Source organism: Thermobia domestica, chromosome 10 (genome assembly GCF_964235325.1).
Source record: "Thermobia domestica chromosome 10, izTheDome1.hap1.1, whole genome shotgun sequence".
Classification (NCBI taxonomy): Eukaryota; Metazoa; Arthropoda; class Insecta; order Zygentoma; family Lepismatidae; genus Thermobia; species Thermobia domestica.
In genome coordinates this window covers 17,906,662-17,931,855 of record NC_137463.1, presented here as the reverse complement: position 1 = coordinate 17,931,855, position 25,194 = coordinate 17,906,662, and the positions used below count along the sequence as shown (strand labels likewise).

The following is a 25,194-nucleotide window of genomic DNA, read 5'->3' as shown; positions in this document are numbered from 1 at the left end:
CTTTGTAATGAACAAAGATATTTCAGAGAAATGAAATTCTTCTGCACGACAGACTTCAAAGTTTTACTTTGCAGCATTGCGTGTCTGTCGTCTTCGTCACCATACCTTCAACTGGGTACCACACGTTAATGAATTCCTGCTATCGCGTCCACTCTGCAAACCCAGAACGGGTTTCCGGCGCTGCTTACCCTATGTGCCCATAATGACTGCAGATATCTGCTTTAGGGTCACCTAGATCTCATGACTTTCCTGCATAAACTTCCGTCGTAACATATCTCCACATTAGGAGTCACATGGAATATTAAATCTGGGGATCTTGCGAGTCATGCTTTGTATCTTCTGCAGCCAACCCTTCTTCCTCCCAATTCCTGATCCAAAATGTTTCTGACTTTGAAATCGTTTCCACGCACCAGAAAGCACGATTTCAGCCCTGCATATTACAGCACATATTGTGCTTTTTGAATCGACATTAAGTTAGAACCTCGGTATCGCCCGCAACCACGGGATCATCTCAACGCACAATGTGCAGTATGAACTTTATTTCACTAGGATATGCCTGTTCGTTACGAGGTTGTAGTGAATTGAAATGTTAGGTAGAGTTCTGTAAAGCTCTATATTGTACCTATCATCACTCTTATATTCCAGGACACTGACTTATAGTGTCGAAAAGGTAGAACAATGTGTAAAAAACGACATAACACTTCATCCATGTGCAATGTGCATATAATACCTTTGGCAGCCGAACGCTTTCCACGAAATTGGATGAATTCCTTTGCGACTGGTACTGGTACTGGTACTGGTACTGGTACTGGTAACTAGGTACTGATTCCGGGAAAAGTCGATTATTCGTAATATCTTATAGTTGAGAATGCCCGATTTTACCAAATATTCTTTAGGGTATTAGTTACTTTCCTCAATAATAATAATAATGTCTTATAGTAGTTTCTCGCAACTTTGTATCGCTCAGATATTCGTCAAATCTCACAAAATCAACTACAGCTATATGACAGAGGGTAGAGAGTATTCACTTCTTATGCAACGGGTCCCTGGTTTGATCCCACGCATGTGTTTGCGGTGGACAACACTGTGTCCGTGGGTTTTATCTGGGTTCTTTCGATTCCTTTCTCATTCTTATTCCACCAATTCTTTCATAATTCTTCACTTTCCTAATTCATCCATCTCCTTTAGCATAAAATGCATAATCATGCTAAAACTAGAATATAATTTCGTTTTTGATTTCATCTCAATTTGTGATGGTTAGAATTTTTTTTCTTATTTGTCTTATATGAAAATTTCCAATAATGAATCAAGAGATGGAGTGGGTCAGTGGATCGAGGGTCGAATCGTCGTATCCCACTGCAATCCACCACCCATCATGATCCACTCTGACCCATAACCCACGACCCACTGCTCAGTGCATTGTAGACAGCAGTATCTGAACACTTAATTTTTCTTCCTTTTCCATTTGTTTGGGAAGAAACTTTCTGAATCATATGCAACCAAATTTACACTACAGTTAGAAGGGTTGCATAACATGTAGGGTGATATTAAGAGCCTTTATTATTTTGGAATACCGGAGTGATTCAGTGCATTTATGTTTTTTCAAGAAATTATTTAATGTTCGGTCACCACCAAGGAAAGAAGCTTAAAAAAATTAAAAGTCAGTATTATATTTTTGAAGTCGTTTTAACTGTGACCCACTTTTAACTAGTATGATATGTGGCAAAGGCTGCTTCCTTAATGCAGTTTAGAATTTGTATCACGTATCCCATGAACTGTTTAGAGACATTAAAATATAGAACTTGAGAGAAAAAAGATCTATCCTATGTTTATACTTAAAAATTAACGTGAATTTCTAATGAACGGAGTCGTATCAAATCTAACATTTGCACATGACTGCAAATGATGCAGTTGTCTTAAAAGTATTTTTGCAGGTAAAAAATCCCATCTAGTTGCAAATATCTGACCTCTGAAATAGGAATTTTCTCCATGGTCGCAAAAGACGCTTATCTTAGTTGATCTGATGTCTTATTATTTGGCAATGGGGACTATGGCGGCATCATAAAGTATTTTAAGGAAATAGTACAGTATTTTCTAAATACTAAGTAGTTACAAGACTCATACAAAACTTATATATGAACCAACGAGAAAGTGTTAGAATATGGGAGGAAATGACAGAGGAGAGTGCAGTTAGAAGGGGAGTTAGACAGGGATGCTGAATCTCGCCTACATTATTTAATACCTATATAGAAGAGATAGTGAAAAAGAGCCTACAATATGAAAACGGCATTTCAGTAGGAGGTACAATGATTAGGTATATACGATTTGCAGATGATATGGCGCTTATTGCAGAATCTGAAGAGAAAATCAATAATATGTTAGAATGCTTGAGGAAAGACTGTGGAGAATATGGAATGAAAATAAATTTTTAGAAAGGCAAAAGCTGTGGTGATTGAAAAGAAGGGATCGGCGTCAAATATAGAAGTAGGAGGAGAGAAAATAGAACAGGTGACTAGTTTTCGATAACTGGGTAGTATTATTAGTAATGATATGAAGTGTGAGCATGAAATAAAAGCAAGGATAGGAATGGCGAAAGAAACCTTTAGGAGGATGAAAGTACGATTGAAGAGTTGAGAAAAAGACTCATAAAATGCTTCGTGTCGAGTATTGTACTGTATGGGTCAGAAACATGAACATTACGCAAAAATGATGAGAAACGACTGGAAGCTTTCGAAATGTGGGTGTGGAGAAAAATGAAGAGAATAAGCTGGATCGAACGGAAAACGAACGAGATGGTCTTAGAAATGGCAGGGGAGAAAAGAACAATGTTAGATATTATTAAGAAGAGGAAGAGAAACTAGTTGAAACATTAGCTAATAAGGAACTGTATAATGACGGACGTGCTAGAGGGTATGGTGGAAGGAAAGAGAGGGAGGGGGCGAAAGAGACTACAATTAATGGACGATATCAAAACAGAAAAATCGTACGTAAAGACGAAGAGGTTAGTGGAAAATCGTCAAGCATGGAAGCTTGTCAGTTGCAGAAAATGACCTGCCAATAATGGCAGAATACCTATGATGATAGTGATGATGAAAGTAATTACTCAGGGAAAAAATAGTTTATTCGTTGATTTGTATAGTATTTTAAAAAGAAGAAATGGAAGCGGGACTGATGATCTCTCGTAATGAAATAATGTTCATTTTCGAAAAACTTTTTAAAAAATGATTGTTTTAAGGTACTTTCATTTTTAAGTTTTAGTTATTTTTCCCTAACTACACATGTAACAAATATTAGAAAAAAAGAAAAATTGAGAAGTGTTAAGATTTGTATTTTTTCTTTCTTTCTTGTGAACTACAAGCTTGAAATGCACGACACATGGGAGAACATGGAGGAGATTTTCAGGTGCGTGAATATTTTTGTCTACCGAAATTGTGTAAACGCGACTGTAATCTCACGTTTGCCACTTTCTCTGCGTGTACTGATGCGTACACTTATGCGTGTAAGTACGAGCAATTGAAAGAAAGGGAAAGTATCCGTAACTCGAGAAAAAAAAGAGTTTGTATTACAAGATTTTTAAACTTGAGTTTTCATTGTAATGATAGTACAAGTTCGATTTAGACGTTTAAACGGTGAAACCAGGTGGAACGATGTGATGCTCTCTCTTCTCTTTGTAATTGTTGTTTTTTGGATCTGTAAGGTAATTAATAAACAAAACACGAACTCGAGATTACGAATAGTCTCTTCCGTGCTAAAGATTCAATAACAGCGATATCGTCTTGTGTTGTTTTTCCAATTATATTTTGAATTAGCGAGGTATTGTACCATGAAATAAACTTCAATCTGATATTCAGTCCATTTGAATATATTTTTAAGTATTGAAATAATGAGAATGGTCTCAGCTATTTTTCTGACTAAATAACTAGTGTATTAAAACTTTCTCCAAGCCTTGTGATTTGGTACTGCATATTTATTCTTATTATTTATGTTAATACATTACCCCAGGATAATGAAACATTTCACGGATTTCTGCTCTGAAGTATCAGAGGCAAAAAAAAAAGAAATATTTGAGTTATACGTCCAATGGTTATGCCAGCTAGGAGAAATGAAGAAATGATGGAATGAGGAAAGTGGGAGGAAACGGGAGAACTCCGAGGAAACCCACACATACGGTGTTTGTCCACCACAAAGTTCACTTGACGGGAGCTGGAATCGAATCAGGGACCCCATGCACCAGAGGTGAACGCTCTACCACTGAGCCACCGCGACCCCAGAGGCAAAATCATATCCGCGAAGAAATTAAATGTCGACTGAAAGCAGAGACTGAAAGCAGTCTTGTTATTAGTCAGTTCAAAATTTTTTGTCGTCGCGAATCCTGTGGAGGAATTTGAAGCATAAAATATATAAAATGATAATTAAGCCTGTTGTGCTGTATGATTGCGAAACACGGTCGGTTACTCTGAGGGAAGAACGCAGGCTGAAAGTATTTGAGAGTAAGATTCTGAAATATATTCGGATCCAAGAGGGACGGGAATGGGGAATTGTGGAAATTTCATAACAAAAAAATGCATTATTTATAGGTTTACCAACCATTGTTAGTGTCATCAAGTCTAGGCGGCTTAGGTAGGCAGGTCATGTAACCAGAATGGAAGAAAATAAGAACTACTTCAAAGTTTTAACTGGAGGTCAAATCAGAAAACGACCTTTAGGAAGACGTAGGGGCAGATGGGAGGACAGTATTAAGCTGGATCTCGCAAAAATATGAATACAAAGATAGATCCGGTTGGCTAAGGACAGAAGTCAATGGAGAGGTTTCTGAACGCAGCATTGAACCTCAGGTTTCCATAGGCCATTGAGTTAGTAACAGAGGAGCTTCTTCAAAGGTAAATAATTTAATCTTTTTGCTTGTGCTAAAATATAAATTCCAAACAAACTGAACAACAATCAAGCTACAAAGACCATATCCGTTTTAACCTACAATCAAGCTAACGTGTATATATCCGTTTTAACTTTAAATTCAAATCTGGTGTCTAGTCGATAACACAAGTACAAGAATTAGCTTTAAATCAGGGGTGGCAAAAACCATGTTTTTTATTGAAAAAAAAAAAGCCGTTTTTTTTGGTTTAAACTTTTTTTGTTTAAACCAGTTTTTTTGGTTTAAATAATTTGCTCTATGTATTTATATCACTTATGAACAGAAATAAGTTTGTTTCGCCTTGTTGTTATTATACAACAACCGGAAGGAGTCACGTAAGCTTAAAGCGGAATCTAAACCGCTTCTCGGCTTACATATGAGAGAAATTGCCCTCCATTTGAACTCGAAAGCAGGACTAATTGGCCACAAATGCGATACGTCTGCAGACTCACTCACGAAGGACTCCTGTTAAAAATACGTTGTACTGATCTTTACATATTTGTTAATATAATTGTGCAGGGCCATTTCAAAAGGACAAATAAATAAATAAATAAATAAATAAACAGTTGCACAAATGAAACCAGTATACAGAATTACATATGGACAATTTCAAAATACTGCATAGTACAGAAGAACTAATTTAGTACAAGTTAGCTCACTACGACTTTTATTAGTCCAAGTTAAAAAAATACGACGACTTAATTTGAATAGCAGTAAGAAAAGTGAATAAAGATACGAATTATTTGAGTCCACTTTGGCTCTGACTTATTTATACATAAGCACATACCCAAGATACTTCTGATTTCAATAAATGCCTCTCGTGGGTTTTTTATGACTCCCTTAAAAAGTACGGCATTTCGATGTATTTTATCAATAGTAAACATTGTTAAAACCAAACAATATTTAGAATTTTTCTTTGATTGCAGTTGCATAACAATAATAACAAGCTAAAAAAATCACAAAAGAAACATTTATAAACATAAAAAAGTTGCTTTTGTAGCATAATCTCTTTGAGTAGTGAATGGGGAATTTAGGTCTGAATATAATACAAATAATATACAGAAGTGAAACGTGATAACCCACAAATGTGTGTTCATCAAGATTTTACGAACACTTACACTTCTACGAACATTTTTCGTTTTTTGGTTTAAACCAGGCAATCTTGGTTTCGGGTTCAGTTTTCAATGAGTAATAGTACCCATGAAACGACATATTTTTCTCGTCTCACGTCGAAAGCAATACGAGATCGAGACTAGAAGAAATCTCGAATCTTTGTAAATTTGAGACGAGACGAGAAATTTCTCGACTTTCCTGAGCAAGACTAGTTCACCCAAATCTTAGATCTCAAACACTGTTTTACTATTACATAAGCCATAGTGCAAAAACTATAAATTGATAAAGTGATTGTACAGGGTGTCTACTGATACTTGTATTATAGTAGAATTTAATTTTGATGCTAAAAATACTGGAAATATACTGGAATTTTGATCCGCGTATTGGAAAAATCATGAAACGTAATTTGTCAACAATACTTTTTTGTAATTGTTTTGATAGTCTTACAAGGTACATTCGCGAAGTGTCCCCTCGGGATTCATGTAAAACTGATTTAAATGCAAAGTTCTCCATGGATCAATGTGTATTGTACTAATTTTAGCGGCCCATATAGGTAGTTGCATATTTATGAGCCTTCATATACTCGGAATTCAATCATACACTACTACAGTATAACGCTCGGTCACGAAATTGCTTTTAGTTTCTTTAAATGTAACTGAACCTGAATGTGGGCATATGCAAAACAAATCGGATCAAGTACTGCTTCTCTGACACGTGTTATTCACACCGACCGCCATCTTGGATCCGCCATATTGGATTCAACTTTCCTTTTTTTCAAATGGGAATAGGTGCATGTGATACATCATATTCATATAAAATTTTCTCGGAAATTAATTATAGTAGTGGGTTTTACGGTAGCTTGTACCATTTGCGAGATATTACATGTTAAATCCCTCTAGGCACTTCGCGAAGAGACATTGCAGAGTAATATCAATTACGCTAACGTTTTTGATGTTGACAAATCAAAACAATTTGTAACTGGAAAAGTACTGTAGGTATAAATAAACTCTCTACAACATTGCTGTCAAAATCTTACAACATTTCTGTGAGTGATACTATAACAAGGAAGTATTTATTACGAACAAAATGCCTAATTTAAATCTAGATACTTCCAGATTTTGGTGAAGATCTACCATATCCTATTTACGTCTGTGTGTCTGTATGTATGTACGTTCAGAAAACATTTCGTCAACAATAAATCATGTAAGATATCACATATACATACGGAGCCCTGTACAACTTTTTAATGGTTGAATTTGTAAAGTGTCTCACATTTAACATGCAATATCTTGAAAATGATACAAGCTACCGTAAAACTAACTACACCAATGAATTTCGGAGAAAATTGTGTATGAATTTGATATATCACATGCACCTATTCCCATTTGAAAAACGAAAGTTGAATCCAATATGGCGGATTCAAAAGGCAGCTGGTGTAGATAACACGTGTCAGAGAAGCAGTACTTGATCCAATTTGTTTTGCATATACCCCACATTCATGTTCAGTTACATCTAAAGAAACTAAAAACAATTTTGTGACAAAGCGTTATAGTAGTGTATGAATTCCGGACATATGAAGGTCCATAAATATGCAAATTACCCGTATGGGCCGCTAAAAGTAGTACAATACACTTTGGGCCGCGGAGAACTTTGCATTTAAATCAATTTTAGATGAATCCCGAGGGAACACTTCGCGAATGTACCTTGTTAGAAACAACTTTGTATCCATTGAGATTGTAAATTTTTCCGAAGCAAGAGTTGTTGTACATTTTATGATTAGACATTTAAAGCAATGGGTGGAGTGGAGGGCGGTGAGGGGAGTTTTGAGGCCCTTTAACAATGTTAAAAAATCATTGTATTTAAAAAATCCAGGTTAACTAAATTTATTAAAAATAAAACATTCCTTTGATGGTAAAACAATTACAAACCTGAAATCAAGAGTGTGATTATTTCTAAAGAACTTTAAAAAAAATCATTGTGTTAGGTACAGGAATTTTGCTGATAGTTATGCTGAATATAGTGGAAATATACTGGAATTTTGAAAATGAAACTCAGTAGACACGCTGTTGTACGAACATAATGAAAAGAATTTATCAACGTTTAAAGATACGCAAGTCATTTACACAATAATTGATATATCAATAGTGTAAATGTTGTTATATCACATTGTTCGTGTACCTGTCGTGACGTGGACGGATTCTGATAATTTTTCTAACTGGAATTAAGAAAAAAATCAGGTAATAAATTTCGTATATCGATCTATAAAACGTGAGGAAATAAGGTTTTTGAGAATCGAGACGAGACGACATTTCTACAAAATTTACGAGGGAACTTTATAATCGTCTCGTCTCCTGGGCACTACTACTATTAAGCACATGTGTTAGGATGTCTTTCTATTTGTATGTCTACATTTTATAAATCTACAAGGGAGAATCAGAAACTAAGGTTACAATGCCGATATTTATGGAGTTTCGTCTGTTAGAGAGAAATGAGGAGTGTGGCGTAATTTTAATACACTGAGTTGGCAACTGTGCTGAGTTTCAGACACCCGCCACCTGCGGCGCTAGTTGTGGGTAAACATAAATGGCGACTCGTTTCGAAAACTGGTCTCACGAATAAGTCTGCTCAGTTATTCGATTTCTGTGGGCAAAACATGTAACCTATTCTGAAATTCACCTTCAGCTGGTAGAAGTTTACGGAGAGACTGTAATGTCTCGTCAGCATTTCGCAGAATGGTGTCGAAAATTTGTGGCTGGTAGAGAAAACGTCACCAACGAGGAGCACAGTGGCCGACCAAGCACGGCATCTACAGTTTTAAACACAGCTCATGTGGAGGAGATGATTCAGGACATGAGGATCACGTTACGTTACATCAAGTCACGTTAAGTTCATCTGTTCCCGCACTTGAAAGGAGCACCTCGAAGGCCGTCGCTGCGCTTCAAACGAGGAGGTGAAACATTTTGTGCCAACGTGGATGAACACGCAAGGACAGGATTTTTACCAGAAGGGAATCTTCAAACTCATCCCACGATGCAACAAGTGCCTCAACCGATATGGAGACTGTCGAAAAATAACTTAATGTATGTATTATCTGTTGGCTGTATTGGTTGTATGAAATAATATATACACGTTTCACTACAGGCTTTGTAACCTTACATTCTGATCACTTCTCGTATAATGCTGAAAGTGATAAGAAATTCCAAACAAACAAGTAAATTCTACATTATTAGCAGTTAGGAAAAAAATCCAAAAGTGAGACGATACACGAATCATTAATATGAATGAGTACAAATCCTCATGTATAGTTTTCAAGAAAGTAAAGAAAAACTTTTTTAAACCCAAAAATTAAGGCTGCACGATAACCACGGCACACATTAAGATTAAACTTATATTGAAATATATCCTATCAAGCTCTTTATATCATAGTACATACGTTTTGACTTCGTCGTCGGTGTGAAATGTTTGTCCTCCGTAGGATGATGACGCCATACTTCACCGTTTTTGGCCGTTTTCTCCTCATAGCCTCTTTGACTTTGGTGCGAAGGAGGTTGCTGTGGTACGTCGCATTGATTGTGGTCCCGTGTGCCAGGAAATCAGTGCATATCACCTCGTGTTTGTCCCAAAATACCATCAACATCACTGCGAGAGGATGCTTGTGCCTTGATTTTTTTTTTCGGTGGCGGCGAGTCTGGATGCCTCCACGCATGTAGGAGCGCTTTGACTCCCGAGTATGATGATGCACCCAGTTTTCATCCCAGGTGATTATTCTTTGCCAGGAAGCTCTCGCCTTGTCTCTGAAATCGCTGCACATACTGAGACGAGACGTTTACCCTACGATGCTTCTGGTCGAACGTTAGCATTTTGGGGACCCATTCTGTTGTGATTTTCCGGAAGTGCAGGATGATCATTACCACACTTCTCAGTTTGATGTTTGTTTTCACACTCAAACCTCACACTGATGCGTCGATTACTCACAAAGAGCTGCTCCACCCTGCGAATGTTGGTTTTGTTGGCTCAGTAGCTCGGCATGGAATGGAATGCCGCATTGAAAGCAAATTCTCTTTTTGCCTTGAATTTTGAACACTAGTCGTGAACTGCGACTGAGAGAGAATTTCTTCGCCATATTGCGCACTTAATCTTCTGAAGATTTCAGCAGGTTTCACGTCTTCCTTCAGGAGGAACTTGATGATGCAGCGCTGCTGCACTGTTGTCGCCAGCTCCTCCCACACTGCCATTCTTGTTATTGTGCATCGCCGCTCTCTGAGACTCTTTATCTCCTCAACTACCCGTCGTCGCAGAAAAATGTCAAGACAACCTTATCACAGGTACACGGACGCCAAGCTGCACGCAGCAACATCTTTTTAAAAAATCGCAGTATTAAAACCGCAATTAGTAGTAAATTCCAACCACTTTAGGTTTTGGTAGAGTGTTCGGGATAAACGTGGTACGTTGCCTTGAGACGCTGAACCGTTTGCAAAAAACCGCTTCTCGCTATCTGTTACCGTTTTCGTTCTACAGCGATAAACGTTGAAACCGGAAATGGTATTTAAATCACCTCCGCTTTGCATAGAGAGTTAATGAAGGAGGTGGAACCTATCTTTGGGACGCGGAGTCAATTGCAAAAACCGCATTTCGATATCTCTTACCGTTTGTTCTGATACCTGTCGACAGACAGACGGACGGACAAAGTCATTCTATAATACTTCGGACACTTACATATAGCATAGTTTGGTAGTCTAATAATAGAAATGTCTTATTCTCAATATAATAAACATGAATAGAATATTCAGTTAAGTGTATACGTAATTTATTCATTTCAATTTTCGATGCCTTTTCATTTCCGACATTTAACTAGAACACATTTCAACTCATGCATTCTTTCTTTATTTTATTATGGATTAATACTGTCGCAGAAAAAGTCTTGTTTGTCGAAATCTATTAGTGCAATTTCCTTATGAAGTTTTTGGATACTTTAAAATCCAAATATTGGTATTATTGGGAAATCAAGTATATAAAAATAGCACTAGTAAAAGTAACATTATGCTGTGATGATGTTCATGTTTGAAAATGTTACTTAGCTGAGTCACCAGTGATAGTTCCTATAATTTTTGTACAAAAAAATCTAGATTTACATTAGCATTTACGTCATTCGCTGTTATTTTCTAGCCGTAGTTGCTTCTTTCTAAAGACTTGACTGATCAAAATGACAAGGATTTTTTTTTCTTCAAATGCAAGAACCTAGGGAATGAGACGCTTCTTGCTCCCTAGGAAGATTGTCTCACAACCGTTCTAACAGCAAATTGCGAATGTCAGTGTCTCTCCAGATGAGGAGGACAGAGCGGCGCAAGAGAGAGAGAAATTCACTATTGATTTGATCGTTGCCAGGGTAACCGACTGGCGAGTGACGTCATGCGTAGGTGAGGCCCTGTCTCCTGTTCTGTATCGGCGAAGGCGAAGGCAGTTTCAGTCCAACTCCAACCGACGACTGGAGCGTGGCGGTTGTGGCTGCGCACTGATAGTGTGCTTGTAACTTCAAAGGTTCATGTGACTCGGTCGCTTCACTCCGTTGGTTTATCCTCAGAAAAGTACGTGAGACCGCTATTATTTCATTCCATCAAGTAGAGCGAACTGTGGACTCGGAAAAAGGTGCTCGGCGCGGTTGTGATTTTTGTCCTCTGTGTGCGCATTTTTGTTCTCTCTCTCCCAAATATCGAAACAATGTAATCTGTTGAGATGTGCATCAAATATTACAAAAAGTGTGCTAATGCCCTTTTAGTTCATGATGTGATTTTAATGTGATATCTCGAATCGTCTAAATATTGAATACCGACTGATTAGGAGGAACATCGATTTGGTGAGTTTCATGTTTATGTTATTTTATGATCAAAGACTTAGATTATATCAGTTAGAGGATGGTAGCAAAGTTGACTTATTTGTGGGCCCCCTTTTGTACAGTTATCATCAGGCCCTATTTAGGGTATTTTAGCCCTTGGACCCAAGAAAATGTTGTCCCTTCTTCTTTTTGTTCGTATTCAGTTAAATCTGAGCAAAAATAATACAGAAACATTGACAAATGACAAAGCATTGTAGTATCTGTCTGGAACACGGGCGTCAATCTCACCGGAGACACTGGGAACGTGTACCCTCAATATTTGTAAAGCGGTTTTCGTCCCCCTCCCCCCAATGTTTCAAGTATCTTAGGTCAACTATGACCGAAAAGAGGCTCAGCCATGTAGCAGTTTGCTACATCCACAAAACAACGTTAGACAAAGTGGATATAATAAAAAGTAGCACAAAAGTTTGTTTCCAATTGTGAAAAAAAGTCATTTTTTGGCCTTATGAAGATGGAATAAACTGTTTTTGTTTAGATGACGAGCAGCAAAGCGAGTTTAGTTTAGCCAAAGAAACATAATTTTAAACTATTTTCTTAACTATACATTGTTGAGCCTCATTTACAATAGTTGTAGGCTTATAGTCCTAAAACTTGTTTTCAAAACTTTATTGTTTCTGAGTATTCACTTCACACTACCTTCTATCATTATTTTATTTTTGACATACACTTGGTGTCATTTAAGTGTAACTAAAGTTGTACAATAAGGTTGAATTTTACTGTTTGAATAAATAAACTATAAGTGTTTGTGTATTTTCAGTACCACATAAAAAAAAAAAAACTAGATTATGGGAGATAAGACACAATAATTAAGTATATGGTTTGCTTTTTAAGTCAAAAATGCTTTACGATGCAATGTACAAAGACTATTTTTTTTTTATTTTCTAGGGGAGGACCCCTACTTTCCTGGGGTATTCCATACATCTCAGTCCACCGATAGTCTCTCCTCCCCAAAGTTTATGTGTTGCTGACGCCTTTGGTCTGAAACACACCATAGGAGCAAAAATCACACAAACTGTTAAACCTCTGTCAACAAAAAGTGAAGCATAGTATTCTCAATTAATCCGTTCCAGAGTAGATCTCATTCAAATTTTTCAGTCCTAGGCAGTCTACTTTTTCCGCATACCATACTTCTTCAATCTCGATTTTTTTGTTTAATTTGCTGTCCTAAACTTGGTTATCACTAAAAACTGGTATACACACATACCGCTTCTTTTGTGAGTAACTCCCGAACAAATTAACCATTAAAATACAGTATTCAATACTTTACATAGAGAATTATTTTCTTTATACATAAAGGAAAACTGAGTTAATTTCTTCAATTCGTTCCGGTGCATATACTCATTTTTTGCAATGATTACACAAACTCAGGGTGTTATAATACTTTATGTGACATTTTTTGATAAGGAGGACAGAGCCGTATTGGTCTTCCACTGTTTTATGAACATCTATGATTAGCATAAAAGACTATTTTATAATAAGAGAGGGCATTTTTTTTTTTAAATTAACCATGTAAAATGTATATTCTAGTAACATATAAAGGCTGCGATACTGTTTTATAGTCTAAAAACATTTTATACTATTTTCTTGATATATATATAGTTTTATCTCTCTTGTGATCCTCCCTTGTGGCTATATGATTAGGATATAGGTCTTCGGCACGGGAGACCGAATTCGATTCCCTTCAGGAGCTTATGTGGTTCGCGTTCCACGTTAAGCTGAATGTCGTATTTTTAAGTACCTTCGATGTTGAAAACCTAATCCTATCTACCTAATTTTTTAATGGTTGCAGAGTAGTTGAAAAAATCCTCATGATCGATATACTAGAACAGTGGGTAAAAATAGGATAGACAATAAGAAGTTATACAGTCATTTTATCACTGCAGTCATGACCCGTTTAAATAAATAAACAAATATAAACTAAACAGAAGTACTAGACGTTTTGAACTACGAAGTATACTCTAATGACTGAGATTAAGCAGAGGGTGTACAACGTATACCGCCGTATACCTTCCAATATAGCCGTGTGTAAGGAACATTATAGTTAAGAAATTTTGAATTACGGCATTTAGATTAAATTTGTAATTAATAACATAATTTGGAACTACTGGCAACCTCTTATAGTTTCATTTAGAAATGAATTTATTGTATTGCAAGAGAATATAATCATTTTCACATAAAATTTATGCCATGTTTATTACGTATGAGCAGTGGTCGAAGTGAGACGGTATGTGGTGGTATGCCATACCGCCTCTGGTTTTCAGTAATGAGGACATACTGTCTGTGGTTTTTCATTGATCAAGATAATATTTAAATAGCTGGTATGTTGAGTCAAAATCATAATAAAACATACCTCCCCCCAATACATTCCGTATTCACTGGCCAACCTTTTGCCCACTTTGGACTTACCTTTAAATCAGAGCATATTTGACAGTTTTATTGGGAGCATGTCTAAGAATTCTGTCCTGATGGGAATTACGTGTGCACATATTGTACATTCCTGAAATATGAATTTTGGATGGTGTATGTATGGCTTCCTTTACGCTAATATGAACCGTCGTTCCACGAATTTTCGAGTACGAAGTAACGCGTGTTGTAATGTAGTTTCACCATGCTTTTGGGCGACCTTGGTCCTGAAACTATACTCTTTTCTCCACAGCTCCGTATGAACGTTTTTCTTCTTATTTTAATAAGAGGAATCGCCTCTTGCAGTTTGTCGGTATAGTTCATTAAGACCTTTATAAGATCAGTTTGATAATTATTGATTGCTCGAGATATTACATTGATTTTTGTGGTTAATGTAGCGAAATAAAACTTTAATGAATTTTTAAACTATTACACGTATTCTTTTCGTTGTATAACAAGACATAAGTTTCCAATGTTTTCTTATCTTAAAAATTTAATTTATGATTTCAAAATAGGGGTGTTAGGAAATTGCGTGTTTGGTGAGTTCCGTAAAGACAGGTGTTCTCCGTAGTCTTTCTGTAGTTCTTAAAATTATAGTTTTATTGTCAGATTTTCACAAATATTGTATTATTATAAAAATTAAAATTGTATAGTTCTGTTGTCCTGTCGTAATTCTAATATTGACGCACATGTCGATACAAAAAACATTAACTATTGTTGGAGTTTTCCTTGGAGAAACTTTTACTAGTTAGTGTTAGAAAGCACTAACTCAAAAATGAGCGAAGGTTTTTGTCCATTCTATCTAGATTCGGCTAAAAGAGAAGGTATAAGAATTCTCAAAATTGTATACTTTTATTTCAGCTTTCCTTAAAGCTGAGATAATTCAAAAGAAATTTTGTTTGGGTATTGAGAACTGGTTATATATATATAAAACAGTGTAAATATCAGATTGGCTGGCTATTAGCTCGTTTAACTCCATATTATATTTAATTCTTTCTACTTTATGTAGTGTTGTATTTTTCTCTCTAATATCTATAGATTAGCGAGAAATAATCGAACAGTAAAATCCCTCTTAGTAGATGGATACCCACTGCCAGGAGAGGCAGATCACGTTTTCTGCGAATTTAGTTAAGCAGCACGTAAAGTAGAGTTCTGTGCAGTTTGGTGGAGGCAGACCCACATTCTGGCGAGGTTTGAATGACAATTATTCTACGTGCAAGCTAGTCTTCCCACTGATCCAGTTCTTTTTCGTAATAGTTTCTGAACATATTCAAAGTAAAATTTTATTGCGTATGCGTTTTAAAACTTCTATCATCTTATGTGTGGCATGAAATTGTGCTTAAATCAGTTCATGCACCTGATATTATTGGCATAATCTTGTCAGAGAAACTTGAATAGAAATTTTATAACATATGACGTGTAAGAACGGTTGAAAAAAATAGACAGTATTATTATTATCTTACAAGGCAGGGTACCCAGGTGTAACACGCCGATTGTGATAAGATTGCACAGACATAAAGAACATCGAAAAAGAAGCGACATGTATTTTTTTTTTATATCGGCCAACATGGACATTGAAACGGTCAAATAGGGACATAAAAATGGGGTCAAAATGAAACTATGTGGAATATAGCGAGAACAAGAGGAGGTATCGAAAAAGTTTAAATGTACGAAATACTACCCATAGTCGACGCAATTTAATGAGGTAGAACGCACCCATGAGAAGAGAGCAGAACATCCGAAAATGGACCAATCACCTGTACAACATTGGCACAATGTGTTACGGAAATGAGCGAAAAAGGTGATATGGAGCAGGAAGAAAGAAGAAACGAAAACAGAAAATACGTGTTTTTGCTTTGGATGCATATGTTGCCCGTATGCGAAAGAGACGCAGATTTATCTCAATGCCCGAAGATGGGATAACACGCAGGAAGGATGCAAACGCCGTTCATACAGACAGCCAGCGAGACAGCACTGCGCGGTGGGTTGCATATATCGCGTAACGAGAACAACGATGAGATGGATGTTGGAAACGAAGATGTGTGTAGGCAGTAGTAACACAAAAACAAAATTGTTACTATTACTGTTATGTTGTACGCGTAATTTCGTAGTAATATAATGTTTGATACTCATGTGTGGTACTGATATTACTGTTGCTGTTTATCTTACGTATGTGGACCACCTGCTATTACATTCTACTGTGCTATGAATTTTTGTTCCAATTACCCGACATATGCAACCCATTGCGCAGTACTGTCTCGCTGGCTGCCTATACAAACGGCGTTTGCATCCTTCCTGCGTGTTATCCCATCTTCGTGTATTGAGATAAATCGGCGCTTTTTTTCGCATATGGGTGATGTATGCAACCAAAGCAAAAACACGTATTTTCTGTTTTCGTTTCTTCTTTCTTCCTGCTCCTTATCACCCTTTTTGCTCATTTCTGTAACACATTGTCTCTTCTCGTTCTCGCTATATTCCACATAATCTCATTTTGACCCAATTTTTATGCCCCTATTGACCTTTCAATGCGCTTGTTGGCCGATATATATATATATATATATATATATATATATATAAAAATTCGTGTCGCTTCTTTTTCAATGTTCTTTATGTTTGTGCAATCTTATCACAATCGGTGTGTTACACCTGGGTACCCTGCCTTGTTAGTAGTAGATTAACCATCCGTTAATATAACAACGGAATTCGATTCTCCGCAAATTAATTGTTTATTTTGACATCTTAACTGCGGACAGACATTGCAGGTAGATTGAATTTGCAAGTGTGTTAACTTAATAAATTCAGTGATCAGTTAGAAAATATATGTATATATATTCATGAGGAAAATGGTAAATAACTATCGAAACGCTTGTAGAGAACAGTTACAAATTAAAGTAAACATGACTTAAAATCTCCAAAGGGGAGCTGCGTAGTTATTCGTTGATGGATAACAAAATTTACACTGTGAAGTTATTTTACACTAGATATAACAGTGAAAATAGGATATTAGTTTGTAAAGGCGACTAGAAAGGTACAATCCCAATCCCGTGAAGGAACTGAAGGGAAACTGGAATATTTATTAGGCCGATCACAAAAGGAGAACACTAAACATTCGTCATCCACACATGCTTGGTATTATAAAAGTCTTTTCGAACTTTTATATGACAACTTGGAATTACTACCCCTCAAAAAGTTATTGTCGAGGCAGTTTAGGGCTGTATTATCGGTAGAGTGAGTAAATGTATCAATAGAGTGAGTAGAGTATAATTCATTACCAGAATTTACATTTTCACCTAAAACGTATTTCATTTTTTAAATAATAAATAAGATGAAGCATAGTCATGGACATTTTAAAAATGTTTTCAATTTTGTTAGTTTTTTTTTATTACAAAAATTTATTTCTTCCACAGTGTTAACGATGCAACCCAGCGATGTAACTTCGTGACAAGAGAGAAAATACAACAGGTTCTATTTTTATATTCTATCTAATCGGCACTCCAACCTTATGATTAAGAATAATTTGGTTTTAGCATCTTAACCTTCGTTTGTCAACATCGTCTCGATTATATCGCAGTTTCGATCGATAGTGACTTACTGATGTCAGGAACAGAAGTTACCGTGAACTAATAAAAGCAGAACTCCGAGTGGTTGTCTACTTTGATATGTCCTGCAAGTATTTTTGAACGTATAAAAAAGGATGTGGGACTGTTAACAAGAGACACACTCTTCATTAAAAGATAGTTAAAAATCAACAAAGATTTGTGTAATGTAATTGGTTGGATTTGAGTGTAACGTCTCTTTCAGCGCCGAGGTTATATGGAACGAGTACCTATGGCTTTGAGGTGGGTTCCGAACCTCATGATCTCCCACTAGGAATTGTAAAATACTTTTGGATTTTATTTGTTGTAATTGTTTTTAATGAAACTGTTTTCAATCAAAAGTATTCTTCCTTGCTATGTGAAACTGTATATGTTTCTTGCATGTAAATTCTCAATATCATATATCTTTTTTTTCCCCTAAAAATCGTAAATTTTTCCTTTTCTCTTTCTGTAAAATCTCCCAGCTCTAACTCCAAGAACCAAGTCATGGGCACATATATTCGATTCCTGTTCAGATTTCTACTCTTTCTTTCTATGCGTTAGCCTATGCGACAACTACGGAAGCAAAACTAAAGAAAGGAAATGAGTCACGAACGGTTCAAATGTATAAATTATGCGTAATAGCACCGACCAATGGGCATAATACAAGTAGTATTACAGACTCATTGAGGAAGTGAACAGATTGTTCTTCGTATCTGCCTTTCAACCAGGATTTTCCTTACTTTTTCCTACCATAATAAGAAAAAGCGTTTAAGGTACCTTTTCCCATCGCGAATATGTCATCAATACTCCAACATTTGATATGTTACCATAGAAATGCAGCATTTCAATCGACGCACTTACTTATTTGACCAAGACACTTTCAGTACATTTATTTATTCATTTATTTATTTATTCAGAGCATTATGTCTAGAAATAGAAGAAACTCACTATAGGATAGACATGTGTTTGTTCTAATTTCGTGTCAGGTGACAGAGTGAATGTAGATGAAACTAAAGAAATAACATTTTAAAATGTTAAGTGCTGAAATAAATGATATGAAATTTTGTAAGTTTACGTCTCACAATTATGCACTGTAGGCTAAAGAGAGAAATTGTTAATGAAAGTGAATGTAGGCGGGTTTGGTTTCCGGTGGGGCATCCGGTCGAGAAAGTATAAAAATCTCTTTCAGGCCAGCCATTCTGAATGAAGTTTTCTTGGGTTTTCTTCATTCATACCAGGCAAATGCCGGGGTGGTATTTAACATATAGGTTTCAAACCGTTTCCTTCCTTCCCTTTCCCCCGCATAGTATGCTCGCCGAGGGACGTTATCCGTCACGCGTGATGGACTAACATGGAAATAGATGCCGAAAGCACAGAAATCTAAAATCCTAATTCTGAATCATTATGAAGGAATTGTGATGGAATGAGAATGTAGGAGGAAACCCATTGAAATGATGTTGTCGGCAACAGACTCACTTGTCCTGAGATTGAATCGGAGACGAGCTCGCTAATTTAGAGCCGAAAAATAATAAAATAATTTCTACTGCGTAAAATATATACCAATATTGTAGTAAGCACATAATTTTCCATATTTTTTGTATCGTAATGTTTTACCATACTATTGAGTTGAAAAGGTTTTGAACGTATGGAGTCAAAACTTTTTGTTTGTAAAAAGTCTGACGTTTTAAACCAGTATCTACATTTTGTGAAGCATATAGTAGTTTGAATGCTATATTTTATATCCTATGCATATTTTGTTCTATGTATCTGAAATTTATGACACGGAGACAATTGATATAATGTAGCAACACTTTCACCATGTTAGGATTTTAGTTCTTGAGATTATAATCCCTCTTTTATCTTATCGGTGTTCAAGTTCTTAATTTAATAAAGATCAGCGAGATATAATAAAACCTGGTGCCAAGATGGTGATGAATGAGTTGAGGAGGTAAAAGTTAATTGATAGGTTGTTCTTACCCGTCTATAATTACAGGATTCATATAACATTTAATTTGTAAACAATGAATAGCGAAAACTAATGAGTGTAGTAGCGAAATTATTCTGGTGGATATTCTCTGAAATTGTGTATTTATTTTCTCATTCGTTGTATTGGATTTCTCGCTGTAATGCAGCCATCGATGTGTTCGATCCATCTGACATAATTTTATATTCGAAGCTAACGATTTCAGGCGTATATCATGTTGCTTATGATAGCTACGGTTCATGATGCATATACGGCATGTAACTGATATTCTGTAACGAACTCTTTTTTTCTTTTTCTTTTTTTCTTTCTTTCTTGCATTGCATTGGATCAGATGGAAAATACTGAAACTTGAATCATAAATTTTCACAGTTTCAAGCTAGATAAACGTTACAGCCTATTGCTGTTGAATATACAGGGTAGTCGGAAACAACACCGAAAAGCTTTGGGAAAGTCCTCATACAAGAATATGATAATAATAATAATAATAATAATAATAATAATAATAATAATAATATAAAAATGCGAAACCAACTTGAGTGCACAAATGCATTATTTCGAACCTATAGCTCGCCCAAAATTGTTGGAACGATGAAATGAAGGGTCATAACTAAGGGCAGGAGTTTTTCTCAATTTGAAATTAAACATTTTGCATTTGGAATTAAAAGTTACGCATTTTGTCGCATTTTGAGATATCAAATTTCTCATTTTGTCGCTAAGTAAATTATTTTGCAAGCTCTAATATACAAACTCTAATATAGGTAGGCCCAATATAAATAATAAGCAATAATACATGAACATTGAGGACATTCAAGTCATTCTTTATGCAGTTACTAATAACAAATTACTTCTTTCTTCTTTTACAAGTCTTTCATCAGGCATATGCTTCATCAACCACGCACGAAATGCAGGATGGTTAACTTTTTTCTGTGGGTATATTGCACTTCAGCAATATCTCGGTAGTCTCATTTATGAATTCAATCTTTTCTATTTTTGCCTTCTGCGAATTTGCAAAACCTTCCAATGTAATTTGTTGCTTCGCCCTGCTTGGTCCACATTGAACTCTGTCTCTGTTACATTTATGTTCTGCTGACTGTATGTTTTGTACAAAGCGTGAATTACAAAATTTACTCATTAACGTTTGGATATCACTTACGTACAAGCCTTCACTGGCAAATTCACTTGCGCGATCTTGTACCATACGCTTTTTATTCACCATTTTTGAAATTATAAACTCTTAGTGCACGTATTCCACAAAAACATCATAATGAGAATTTCTGCTGTTTTAACACGACGCTAAATGTCCGACATTTCACAACTAGCAGCCAGGGACGGATTCAGGACGGACTTTGGGGGGGGGGCGCTGGGTTGGAATACTGGTACGTAGAGTTACCTTTAAGAGGTCCAAACTCTGAAATGGGTTTTATTTATATATAAAAAATCAAAGTTTCCTCTTCTGGGAGAGGGGGCAATCGCCCCGATTTCCCCCTGGATCCACCACTGCTACCAGCTATGAACTTGAAACGTAAATTAGTAGTAATCAGCGTTGCCAGTTGCAAAAGGAAAATGTTGCTTGAAAAATTATACTTTTTATTTCTGTATTTTAACAAAGGAAATTAACGTTTTCAAAAAAAATCGCAATTTGTCGCGTTTTGCAGCATATTTCGCTCAAAATGTCTGTTATCGCATTTTGTCGCGACTTCAAAACACCTATTTCTATACTCAATTTGACGTAGTTCGTTGAAAAACCAACTCTCGGCTTTGTCGGAAAACTTCCGCGATTTCGCAACTTGCGAAAAACTCCTGCCCTTAGTCATAACTCGAGTCGGATGTCATGCACCGATGCGGGAAATTCACTCTCCGGACCTCCCCCTAAACATCATAATTCAGTACGTTTGTATACTTTCTTAATAAAAGTATACTTATTTAACAGAGGAATGATTGATGTAGCCTAAAGATTTGATCTTTTACTTCATATCAATCATTTTCGTATAAAAGCAATCTAGTTCTATTATTTTTTCTCAGAATATAGGTGACAGCACTTAACAATTATTTATAGTCTCTTTGAGTTCAGAATAACACCAATTCAATACTACATGGAAGTAGTATCTTGTAGTATTGAACCCCCTCCCCAAACTTTGAACCCCTCCCAGCAAAAATTTCTGGGTGCGCGACTGGGTCGGTTTCGTGAATGTGCCAGAGAATGTAAAACAAGGGCGGTTACACTCGAAGCATAGAAATATTTCTAGAAGTGAAGTGAAGACTACAGGGGAAAAATGGGGCAAGTCAGTTTTTTTTATAACGTTTTCACTGACTTAACCTGCTTCTTCCCTTGTAGGCGAAATCTTTAGCATTAAAGTTTTTAGTTACTAACCTTCTTGTTACTGTGGGATTTAGTCCATGGAAACTACACCTTTCAGGCTACAGAATTCTGCTGTTAACTCATTCTCGACAATCTCTTGACTTACCTCCTTTTTCCTCTGTGGTCTTCAAATATGATAGATCAGAAACTGAAAACTGTAACACATTTCATATCAGCTAATTATATTAATGAAACCTAGGCCCTCAATAACCACTTTGTTGTGTTACCCGACTTCCATTCGACACTTCATTCTTGAAGTATGACCGTTTACATATCGTTGTAACCAATTTTTGGCGGACTATAACCCCGAAATGATGCATGTGTGCATCCATGTTGTTCTCTAATTGTTTTCGTTTGAGGATTCATTTTTTTAGTTGTGTGTGTGTTTTCAAACATCCTGTACACATACTTAGTATAGCCTCGCTGTTGAAATGAATGTTAAACTCCTTAACGCATCCAACAAGCTTGAACTAAGCCCTTCAAGGTCTTGGTTTTGTATTACTTAGCAGGTAGTATCCGTAAATCAAGTTTATTATAAATAAGTTGTTTTTTTTTTTTATAGTATTACATTATGATCTACTTGTATGTAAGCTACAGAGACATGAACAAATATAGTAATTTTCTACTTGTATATCCGTAAAACTGCAGAGATTGTATTGTACTGACTATAGTAAACCATATAGTATAGAGCAGTCATTTCCAATTTGCCGATATGTAACTATGAAGACATTTTTAAAATCGAAGAAACGGCAGAGAAAAAAGGTAGAGCAGTGGGCGAGAGGGACAAGATAGTGCAATGGAATATACGGTTGTACAACTAGTCATGGATCAATGAGTAGTACGCGTTTTACACTATCGATGTTTGCTTGTTTCCTACAGTCTTGATCAACGACAAGTTTCTTATCTGTTCCTTGCACTTTTCGTGTGCTTTACTGAGAATAGATGCAGGTTTGTGACGTCACTGAGCACCCATTTGGAAGTGATTGGGAAAGAAGTGGGCTGTTATTTCATTTTCAGAGATTATGCATAATGGAAAATGTAGTTCGCTACATATTCGCTTTAATATAATCGAATTTATCAGTGGTCTTACCAATCTCCACAACGTCTAAAAACTACAGTATTTGGATAAAATGACTTTTAAGAAATACTAAAATAACTTCATATAAAAAGCTAAATAGCATAAAATGCTCTTCATAATATCATTAATACTGTTTATTTAATATATACGAACAGAACTGCCCGTTCTTCTAACCCATTAAACAGTATGCAACCTGCAACATATAGAAGTAGTTTGGGTTGTCTACTTAAGGGGTTCTGTGATACAAAATACATAATGAATTTCCAGAGTATGAGATTCTAATTTCCCCCTCGAGTCGGACATTGAAAAAAAATGCTTCGCACGCTATTAGATGTAGTGAAGATCTATCTATGTACAAAATCATGTGACTCTAGGTGACTACTATTTGTGTGAAAATCTGGTGACAGACGTACGTTCTTTTTTATTATTAGGGAAAGGATAAGGATTTGACACAAAGTTTTACTTATGTATTATGAATTATAGATATACCTATGTACTAATTATGTTTGTATTATGTGACTACTTATTACACCTAGCTACTTTTTACTAGTTTTTTCTTCCCTAGTAACTAAATATGCATAGTTGATTGCTCTTGGCATACCTCACCCCTGACGCGAAATGCTCATGTTCGATTCCATGTCGTATAAGATTTAATGGTCATCATTTATTTGAATTTTTCGAATTCACCCTCATCACCTTTCTTCCTTAACCGATAGGGAATAAAGGTAGGTTTCATAATATGAATTCTTACCATGTATTGTAGAGAGAGTATTCTACAAGGTATCTTGACACAAAATCTTTATTTGGTACATTTTGCAGTTTGTGATTTCTGATCATTTTACATGATTAATTCATTTTCAAGAAGTTACGAATGATGGATGTACGTCGATGTGAACATGATATTCATTTTCAGAAAATGCACAGTTCTTCTTTTCAATGAATCGAGTGAGCAATTCGAAGTTGTATTTGAGTAATCCTGTATACTTGGTAAATATTAGTGCATACTGCTCAAGTGCTTGTTACATTTCATGTTGGGTATACGTATTACTTTCCACCGTCATTATGCATTTTTTTCACAGTTGCGTAACATGCTGTATCATTGTATACGCAATACACGTTCACAGAGAGATAAGATAAGCACACTTTCTCCTTTATATCGAACTAGTAAATCATATAGATGCACAAATAATAAAAAGAGAACAATACGTCAGTATGAATCATTGCAATCGTGATGGGATGCATCTTAATTCCTGTTTTTTAATAATAATAATAATAATAATAATAATAACGATAATGGAATCTTCTTATTGTTTCTCAAGGAAGTACCTCATCATTCTCAAGTTTCTAAAGAAAAACCTCTTAAACGTGATGAAACTATTGTTCAGGGACAAGGTAACCAGACTTGATATTGGTTATATCATTTTTATCCTTTCTTGGTAAGGCGTGTTACGAATATATCAAGGCACAATTTCCTAGGGAAAGACTAATTCCGTATCAAGTGTTCAAAATTAGGAATTCGTTTCTTTTTTTATACATGTATATTGAATGAAATATATCAGTTACTGACACGCGTATGTGCATTTCTTGTAAATAAGAAATGCACTTCGATTTATTTCTAGATTAATATTAACGTCAATGTTTGCTCATAAGTTATTTATAGATAGTAGAAGGAATCAATCAACGAAGTTGTATTTACATTTCTGAGAACTCTAACCGTAAGAGACTACCAACTTCCGACAACGTAATTAAGTATTCGGATTATGTGTATTTACACGAAGATACATGTGTAAATTTTTTTACGTGTAAATAAATCCCTTCTTATATCCTGTAATTGTAGAAAATGTCAGTTCTTATATCCTGTATGTAATGAATGC

At 35.8% G+C, this 25,194-nt stretch overlaps 1 protein-coding gene across 7 annotated transcripts in view; it reads left to right on the top strand.

The window, feature by feature from the left end:
* LOC145662330 (uncharacterized) overlaps nt 1–25,194 on the top strand; it is a 351,525-nt gene that overhangs the window by 65,521 nt on the left and 260,810 nt on the right. Inside the window, exon 1 of one of the 7 annotated variants that reach the window (XM_081727806.1) lies at nt 11,490–11,879. The exons of the other annotated variants lie outside the window; for them this stretch is intronic. The gene's annotated coding sequence lies outside the window, so the exon portion shown is untranslated. Of the gene's footprint in view, nt 1–11,489; nt 11,880–25,194 lie in introns of those variants that run through there. 7 annotated transcript variants of the gene reach the window in all.